Source organism: Castanea sativa, chromosome 7 (genome assembly GCF_040712315.1).
Source record: "Castanea sativa cultivar Marrone di Chiusa Pesio chromosome 7, ASM4071231v1".
NCBI lineage: Eukaryota > Viridiplantae > Streptophyta > Magnoliopsida > Fagales > Fagaceae > Castanea > Castanea sativa.
In genome coordinates this window covers 24,176,311-24,186,427 of record NC_134019.1, presented here as the reverse complement: position 1 = coordinate 24,186,427, position 10,117 = coordinate 24,176,311, and the positions used below count along the sequence as shown (strand labels likewise).

The 10,117-nt window shown below is 32.6% G+C and overlaps 1 pseudogene; it reads right to left on the bottom strand.

The window, feature by feature from the left end:
• Window positions 1–2,827: 2,827 nt before the first annotated feature.
• Window positions 2,828–5,503, bottom strand: LOC142644694 (S-adenosyl-L-methionine:benzoic acid/salicylic acid carboxyl methyltransferase 3-like; annotated as a pseudogene).
• Between the last annotated feature and the right edge of the window lie 4,614 nt (window positions 5,504–10,117).

Below are 10,117 nucleotides of genomic sequence, written 5' to 3'. Positions count from 1 at the left end.
CTATGGTGGGGCTCATTGTTATGTCTATTGGATGGACTTTATCAGAACCATGTTGCCTAGACCCGGCATTGTAGGAACCTTTTCAATTTAAACGCTCGTTCTAGAACCTAATACTTGTTTTCAAGCTTTCTTGAATGAAAATCAGTGGAACAATGTTAGTTGTAATAAAATTTTATAATGGTGTTAATTGTAGAAGGAAAAATGAGTGTGGATTTAAGACTCATTGGGTGTGTATGTGTTTCTTAAAAATAAAAGAATTGAAATGATGTTCCTAAAACTTCAGTGCCCTTTTGGCCAGTTGGTGGAAGTTGGTGCCTGTTTTGGTGGTTTTTTTCACCTTGTTGACGGTGATGCGAGGTGTAGGGATAGTCACAATTTAGTCGTCCTACCAATCTTGATGAAATTGGACTCTGCTTGGGTCATGTGAGTGGTGGCTGTGATATGCACAAGATGAGGAGTTGATAATCTTTTGCTCATATCTTATATCAAGTGTCAGTATAATTTTACTTGTGTTATTCATTTGCAATACCTTTGACTATATGTTATCTAATTAGAGGATATTCCGGAAAACAAAAATTTAAGTGACAACATAAACCAAATAGTCTTTAGAACAATTTGCAGAATATACCATTGGATAGTCATATAATCGTATAGTAGCCAAATATAATCAAGGTACAATTTGAAATTTATTTATTTTTCAGACTTTTCATTAGGGAGAAAAAAAAAGTTGCAGAGAACCCTACTCCACAAGTCTACCATATTTCTTTGGAATCAGTGCTTCAAAGCTTTGGATTGTTATGTACACACGGTCATGATGGTGCAAGTACTAGTTCTAGTGGTCAAGGCTCGGAGGATGATTATGCTTTCACTGTGGTGTGGGAGTATGATCCTAATTTGGGACAACGTGGCTCTAATAATTCTAAGTCCAAGAAGTAGGCAAGGCAAGAAGGTTTGGATAGAAGATGGTAATTACTTAATCAATTTGGTCATAAGAATTTGGTTTGGCTTATTTATAATTTTCTAAACATTAGTTTTGCTTATTGTTTTGTGACATGCGTTTGTTATATTTGAATATTATTCTCTTCAGCCACAGGTTTGGGTTTGAAATGTTTTCTGTTGACAGTGTTATCAATTAATATAATATATACTTTCTTTACAAATAAACCACAACATAGTAAAGAATGATGATTTAGCATGTGCACGAAAATTTTAAAATATTATGAGGAGGCTTCCTCACCTCTATTTCTATCTAAATAACTTAATCTAGTTCTAGACTTATAGTCAATACATTCATGTTGATCATAAGTAGTATCAAGTGACATCGAAACCAAAGCTCCATTGGGCTCAATTTTGTCACCTTCGGGGTCCTGCTTGTTCACATATGTTACAAATTCTGAAGTTGTGAATATATATATATATATATATATAATTATATTCAAGAGAGATATCAAGTTATAATTAGAAAGGGGCAGGATCTTCAGTTTTAGTCCTAGTTTAGTTTAGGCACAATATCAAAATAAAATATACTTGTTTTAACAAGAGAGATAAAGTGAATAAAGGAGTTTTAGGTGATGTATAATTAAATTTTTTTTGTTGCTAAATGTATAATTACTTGAGTTGAAGTAATTGGGAAAGTTTAATGAAATTGGTTTCTTCTACTCTATTAGTTCCCTGCTTGTTATATCATCCATGCATGTTAGTCATGCCATCTTATCATTTCTTATTAATGGATTTTTTGGCCACCTTTGTTTGATTTCATCGATGGTGGTAAATACTAAAGGCAAGTTGATTTATTGGGATGTCTGTTTTTTCTTCAATACAAAAGTCATTGAGGTCTCACATTTTAAAATATGACATTATTTGTGCAGGTAAAAATTTATGAATAATGAAGATAAGAGAAGATTTTATACTATGGAACTTCGGTGATGGAAGGTCTTTTCAGAAAGTTGGAAAAAGAAGGGGCTGCATTACCTTGAATTCCAATATATATATTGAAGATTAGTGATATGATTACAATTAGTATTGTATTTGGTTTTAGTGCTTCTTATTTTTGTTTTTTCAGACCTATCTACATATATTATATAGTCTCCATTATGAATGTTATGTTATTTCCCTATAATCATATATGCAGCATCTTCATATATACTATTACAAAGTTTGATCTTTCTTTGCCCTTTCTATATTTCTTAAAGCAAGTACGATGAAAATTGACAGAGGGCTATAGCCGCATTTTTTATAAACGCGGCTATAGTTCCGAGCTTCTCAGCTAATAGAGGGCTATAGCCGCGTTTTTAAAAAACGCGGCTATAGCCCTCAGCCTATGACCGCGTTAGTAAGCGCGGCTCAAGCGGGTCTATAGCCGCGTTTTTCTGAAACGCGGCTATAGACCCGAAGCCTATAACCATGGTTCAAAAACGCGGCTTCAAACTTAGGCTTTAGCCGCGGTTATAAAAACGCGGCTACAGACCCGCAGGGTCTGTTGCTGCGCCGCTTAGGCGTGGGTTGTAAACGCGGCCATAGAAAACGCGGCTATAGGTTATAGCCGCGTTTTTGGGGTCTATAGCCGCGTTTTTGAAACGCGGCTATAGACCCCGTTTTTTGTAGTGTTATTTGACTGATGATTGTGACATTTGGCCGCTATACTTTCGCTGTAATGTTGATATGTAAATGTAAGATTAATTCTTGGCCTTCAGACATACTGGGCTCTGTGTTATTATGTGGGGCACTCATGATAAGCTATCTGATGGGTGTTAATATTTTTAACATCAATGTTTAACCCAAGCAGTAACATCTAAAGCATATTTTGCTAGTAAATAAACTGGTTTATTACCGTGCCTACATACATGAGAAATATCAACTCTACAAAACTCATGGATAGCGGCCATCAGATCATAGACAATTAACAGAAGCTAAAGTGGAAGGAGGAGGGGATATGACTAAATTACCAACAACAGTTTATATGGCTAAATGTCACACAAAAGTCTAAATAATTGAGTTTCACTGGAAATTAATATCAGTAATAAGACACTCACACAAACTGAATGACACAAATATATGTCCTTATGACTGCCACATAAATTGACATTATTTTGTGCTCCACTTTCACGTTAACCTTATACTAACTCAACCCTTTTTTGTCAAGGAGATAACCAAGTTGATGTACTCACATTTCTCTGCTTCCATATGATCAAGTACAACAGCTTTGAACCTTTGAAACAAGTCGTCCATGGCCTCTTCACCAAACTGGCTTGACAAAATTGGTTCCCCCACGGCCCTAATGTCAGTGGCTGTCATCGCCGCCCTTCCTTGCCTATCGAGGCCAATGTTTGCTTTCTTTATATAAGAGTCCCAATCCATTTTGAAAACTTCAAATTTATGTAAAGTGAAAGATCCTTCAACCTCAATCACCTTCTTTACTTCCTCATAAGTAGGTGCATAGTACGGCAAATTGAAGTTGTCCAATTTCTCTGATTCTATTAGACCCTGAAATTAATTAAAATGTAATTAGGGTATCATTGTCTTATTATATAATTAGAAATGCCAATAGATGTTGAAAACTTTGAATTATTAACAAGAATCTGTTGCCATCTCACATTCTCACTTATACTTGGTATAGACAAAACGAAAGCCATTTCTTGTATGTAGGCTTGTCGTATGTTGCTGAGGTGAGATTTACATGTTAGTTTTACCAAACTACTTTTTATTTCACTTCTACCTCATTTTTTCAGTTAATTGTATTAAACACCAAACATTAAATCAAATTATTTAAATGAAATTTATTTCAAACTTTGAGTCTTAAAGGAAACTTACCCAAAGCTTTAAAATTTAAAGAAAATTGTATGAAACAATAAAGTTTATTTCATTTAGAAATGATAAAGTTTTTTTTTTTTAATTTTAATTTTTATATATAAGATATAAATTATACTCTAGAATAATATAAGTGTATATGTATATGAAGCTCCTTCTTAAAAATTTGAACCTCAACTTTTATCCCTTACATCTCATAAATGCTTATATTTGTAAAGTGATCATTACGTCAAAAGTGCACCTTGTAATATTTTAAAAGTTTAAGGTTTAAATAAAGCACACTCACTTTAAACTTTTTTTTTTTTTTTTTTTTTGAGAAACTTCTCTCTCACTCCCTCGGACACCAACTTTAAACTTAAAAAAGTAATCTACCCTAATTCTTATTAGGAGAAAAAAAAAGTACTAGAATATTTATTTATATGGTGTGGTTTGTCATAATAATTTATAAACATTTTATAGTAATATCTTTTAGACTTTTTCTCATTAATTATAATTTTTTTACCTCATATCTCTCGCAAGAATTTAGAGTTTAGACACTACCTTACCTCCAAGACCATGTCATTGAGTTTCAGTCCAACAACTTCCCAAATGCTCAGAGGATCATCGCTTTTAACGCTGCCCATAGTTGTGAGGACCATACGACCACCTGGGACTAACTCCTCTGCTCGACACTTGAGAAACATTGTGAAGTCCTTTTCAAACTGTTTTAAGTATGCATCAAACACGGCAGGAGGGCTTGTCTTTGCAATGCATATATTCCCCTTGTTCAAGGCTTCCTGGGTCTCGCAAACCAACTGTTTTGGTACCTATATATATATTTCTCATTGTTATACGTATAAAAGAGTAGTGTTTATTATACACATGAGTTATTTTACGTCGTTTTATACGCTCCAAAAAACGACTCAAATCTTGAAAGCCAAAAATGCTACCCCATGAATCTCTCATAAGAAGTCCTGTCATACTATTATGTTAAAAGACGACGTTGATTAAGTAGTTTAGTAACTAAACTGAATCATAAAAATTGAAGCAGCAGAAATTTATAAATAAGTATCACTAATAATGGAGAAGTTATAAGTAGCTAAAGAGAAGAAGAGGGAGTTATAGCTAGTATAACTAACCACGGAGAGCCACATAAGAGCATAAGAAGAATGAACAAAGTGCAAGGAATTGCTAGGGAAGAGCCCGCCATAGAAAGACCCGGCCACTGTAGTTATGAAACAATGCCCAAACGAGCTTCCCTTCTCATTCTCCAACTTCGTATAGAAGCTCGGCAATGACCTAAAAATAGTGTTGAAGTCGTTCCCAGGAAGATCGTTTAGGAATGCTTGCAACGAAGGTGGTGGGAGGTTCAACATTTTGGACTTGGTTCCGATGATCTCGAGGACATCTGATACAACTAAAAGGGTGTTGAATCCAGTCAGTTGAGCATCCCAAATCTGCCATCTTCAAATACTCAGGGAAGAGGGTTATGTAAAGCTCCTCAATGCTCTCTTCGAGTATAGGCTTGACCATAGATGCCACCGTTCTCTAAAAAAAGAAGAAGAAGAAATGAGGTTAATATATATATGAGAAAACGATGTTGAGAGAGAGAGAGAGGACTGACTTGATGTAGCGAGTTGACTGCATAGCTTGTGTTTCCGTCTCCACCATTCATGTGAAGGACTTTCTCTATCTCCACCATTCTTCTTCTTCTTTTTCTGAATTGTTTGTGTGCGCGCGTGTAAGTACGATATTTGTGGAACAAGATCCTAAAAGAAAAGGCCTGGGGCTAGGGATAATATAGCATTCTCTAAACTGAACACAGAAACATGGTACTGCTCCAAAACCATTTTTTCTACTAACTTGTTTGTACCTATCAATATCATACCGACATGCCCCCATATATAATATATTATAAAGGGAAATAAAAACGTGCAAGTTTTTAAGTTTTTAGTCACAGGCTGGATGCCCCTGCAAGATGAAGAGACATAATAGTCAAACAGAGAATAAGCCTAAGAATAGGGGAATTTGCTAATTAACCATCTTTTGCTTTATTGATAATCATTTGAATCTGAATTTGAATTTGAATATGAAATTGAATTTGAATTTTATTTGATTGGATTATATTGATTGTTATTATTTTCATATGATTTCTTTTTTCTTTTTTCCACTCACAGCACAAAAGTATGGGTACTAAATTTTTTCTTTGGAGTATTTTAAATTATGCTGAACACAAGTAGCACAATTTTTCCCTTTATAAGTTGGATTTGGATTCTCTAGATTTTTTAGAATATTCTATCAAATAGATTTTTTTAAATCTTAACTATTTTTTAATGATTTAATAGTCTAGATTTTGTCATGTCAGCATTCTATTAACAATAATCTTAATTGTTTTGTTTGTAATATTATTTTATTATTTTGATAATTTTGTTAGTGGAATGTTGACATGGTGAAATCTAAACTATTAAATCATTAAAGAATGGTTAAGATTTAAGAAAATTTATTAATAGAATACCCTAAAAAATTTAGAGAATTTGACATGTGTAACATGTGTACTATGGTAAAATGTGTTACACATATATGACATGTTTAACATGTGTACGTAAATATTCTCCCCATAATTTAAAATGCATTGAGCTACCTCATCTTTATTTTATTTCCCTGTCATTCCATTAAATATTTGCTAGCCAATTTGTCTCTTTTCTGTGTCAGTCCAGGCCTTCTGTCTAAACTATATTCCTTTGCCAATCACGTTTCTTCATTCGCTTATTAATAAAAAAACACACCTTCTTCATCGTCTTATTTTTAAATGTTTGTTAAGATGTTATATATATATATATATATATTTGTCCCGCCATCCTTCTATTTTATTCCAATATTAGTTTAATTATGTATTCTTCCTACATCCAACGCGGATCCAATACGGATTTTTTTTTTTTTCAAATTAGTTTAAAAAAAAAAAAAAAATTTTCCGTCTCGGATCCGCTTGGATGTACGTAGGAAGAATACATAAACTAGTTTGAAAAAAAAAAGGAAAAAAAAAAACCCTTCAAATCCTTCTATATCTTTTTATTGAATGCGAATTTTGAAAATCTAGAGTATATTTGCTATATGTGTTTAAACATATGTTTTCAGTTTTTAAACAATATTATACGTATTTTCACACTTTTTCACCTATACGTATTTCCAAAAAAAATTGAAAAATGTTACTTAAACACACGTACTAAACAGGCCCCTAACCATCGGATTGGATATTCTTATTATATTTTCAATGGTTACAAAATTTCAAGAAAATCAAATATTAATTGCTATATCATCAATAATATGATTAAATTTCAAGTTTTGTGGTAAAAAATTATGCACAAAAAATAAGTTTATTGATTAAATAATAAATAATATATGTTCTTAACGAATTTTACATGCATGTTAAAAATATAAATAACATGTAATTTAACGGTTAGATTTTCAAATTTCACATTTAATAAAAAGATATAGGACAAGTTTAAAAACTTTCTCTCCAAAATATTTTGGAGAGAAACCTTATTCACCCAGGACCTAGGACTAAGAGCAATCACACCACCCTTTTTAAAACTTTGCAAAATACAAAAAACACACATTTTGCCCAAAAAATCTTCCACATCAGTCAAGCCAAAGTTGTCTAAATATTCAAAGTTACTACAATACTATAGCAACTTTGTAGTAACCGTGTAAATATACACAATTACTGTTTATTTGCATTTTATATTTTTTTTTCTCTCTCCATGAATTTGATCTCTCTCTCTCTCTCTCATCACTCATCCCACATGCTCTCTTCTAAATACAAAATCTCCACACATACCCATCATCAAATACTTCACCTACAGAAATCTGTCCCTCCAAATGCAAAATTCTCAAACAATTTCAACATCAAATACTTCACCTACACAAACCCATAATCAAGACCCATACAATCTGGGTTTTTTCTCTTATTTGGCTTCAAGCTTGGTGGACTTTTTGTGGGTTTGCTGGAAATGATGTTCAAGCTTGGAGAATTTTGTGGATTTGTTGGAATTGATGATAGAATGTGTGAGTTTTGTTTTGTATTGATTTAAGCCTTTGCCTTTGACTGGGTTTGGTTGATGGGGGTGGTAAATTGATAGAGAGAGATATATATGAATTGAGAGAGTGATAAAGAAGAAGGAGGAGTAGGAGAAGAAAAAGAAAAAAAGAAAGAAGAAGAATGAGAAAAAGAAAGGGAAAGTGTTCAGAGAAATTGGAGTTAGCGTGTATATTAAAGTTGGTGGGCCATAGGTAGGGTGAAATAATAAAAAATTGAGAAAAAAATATTATTTAAATAAAAGAGTATGCAGAATAAACAAATTAATGTGAGTGTTTTGTAAAAGTGGATGTGCAAAATAGAAAAAATATGTTTTTTTTCTGCAAAATAGACAAAAAATTTACATCCATTGATGTGGATGCTCTAAGTGGCCTAAGTCTAATTGTCTAAAACCCCCCACCATCATCACCATTGTCATCGTCGTCGTTGTCATAATAATAATAATAATAATAATAATAATAATAATAATAATAATATCCAAAATTTTATAATAATGAATTTTTTGTTTTGAGTGATGCAAAGCATTCACACATTGGAGGTTTTATTTTAGCAATAAAAGCTATTTTAGCTTTCAAAAAAAAAAAAACCATTTACATTTCAAAAGTACTAAACTTAAAAAATTTTAGCTTTGAGCTGCAGTAAACTGCTACTACTTATAGTTATTGTAGCTCAACTGCTAATTTCTTTCATTGATCTTTTTATTTACTTTCTCTCTCTTGTCCCTCTCTCACTCTCTCTTTTAGATTTCCTCTTCTCTCTAATGCTCTATGTTTTGTCTTGATGGGTTTGGTGGGTTTGGTTGTGGCTATAGGTCTCAGTGGTTGTGGCTGATGGGCTTTTCTCTCTCTCTCTCTCTCTCTCTCTCTCTCTCTCTCTCTCTCTCATGACACACACATTGGTGGTATGGGTTTTGGGCCTTTGATCTCACTATTTGGGTTGACTTACTTGCCTTTGACTCTTGCTAGATTTTAAGTGATGCTAAGAATATTACAAATTTTATTGTGAATTTACAAATTGACATGTTATCAATCATAAAAAGTAAGTCATACATTCGTTAATTAAATTGTTAATTTTCATAATTAAGATCTTTGCTACATCAATTTGTGAGTATCTTGTAGTAAAATTTGTAAGCTTTAATATATTTCTTCTATTATCTCTAACAAGGCCTCCACAATATGAGACCAATAATAACTTAACCCAATTGAAATCCTAAACTGTGTGAAAAAAAATGTATAAATGTGTTAGATTATTAATGATAATTAATCTCCCTTTAAAGTTTGAGACTTTAATTTTTATAAACTAATATCATACTTAATTGATTATTAACACTAGCCACTTAATTTCCACATAGCTGCACACCAAGCAATCTCTATCTCTCTCTTTTAACACCAATATAAAGAAAATTGAAAATTAGATTACAACTTTACTTAACTATATGTCACTCTATATCCAAGATATATAAACCTAAAATAAAATTCAGATTGTTCCTTTAACGCCGTTCTCTCTTGTGTTCTCTGAGTTTCTTGTAGATTGCTTCTCTAGTTCTTCTCAAAAAACCAGATTGTCTTGCATATTTTCTATCAATCTCCTTTAGCACCTCTTCGACTTACTATCTCGTGAAGGTTTCTTGAGATGATCAAAATCTCTTTGATATTGTCAAAGGTAAGGATCAAACGATGAAACCTAGCTTCATTGCCATTGTTTTGTATCCCTTCTTATTTGTTGGTTTTTCAGGGCTACCCATTTGAAAAGGTAGATATATGCAATTATTCCAAAGGACTAATGTCGATTTTTTTTTTTTTTTTGGGTGGGTATTGGGTATGGGGTGGGTGAGGAGGAATCTTTAATCTTCTCCATGATTTGTTATATGAGTTGATTAACAGTATCAATAGTCATTTGTTAATTAATTAATTTATTATTATTATTGTAAACTTTCGCATATAAGGGTATGTGGGTTTCTAATGTTTGTGTCTGTTTGTTCTTTTGAAGTAGCATGTTTATGTGGGTTTGTGTTGCTTCATTGCTTTGCTAGATTAGACCACTTAGTGAATATCCAAAGTAATATTTTCTTAGTTAAACTCATGAGCAAGATAGAGCTTTATGGGTTGGTTCTTATAAATTTGATTGTGCTGGTATTTGAAATAAAATTAGGAGTAGAGGTAGTAATATGGAATGGTGGCATTTACTGTGGATTAACTTGGCCATTCCCAAACATTCATTTGTTGGTTGGATGGT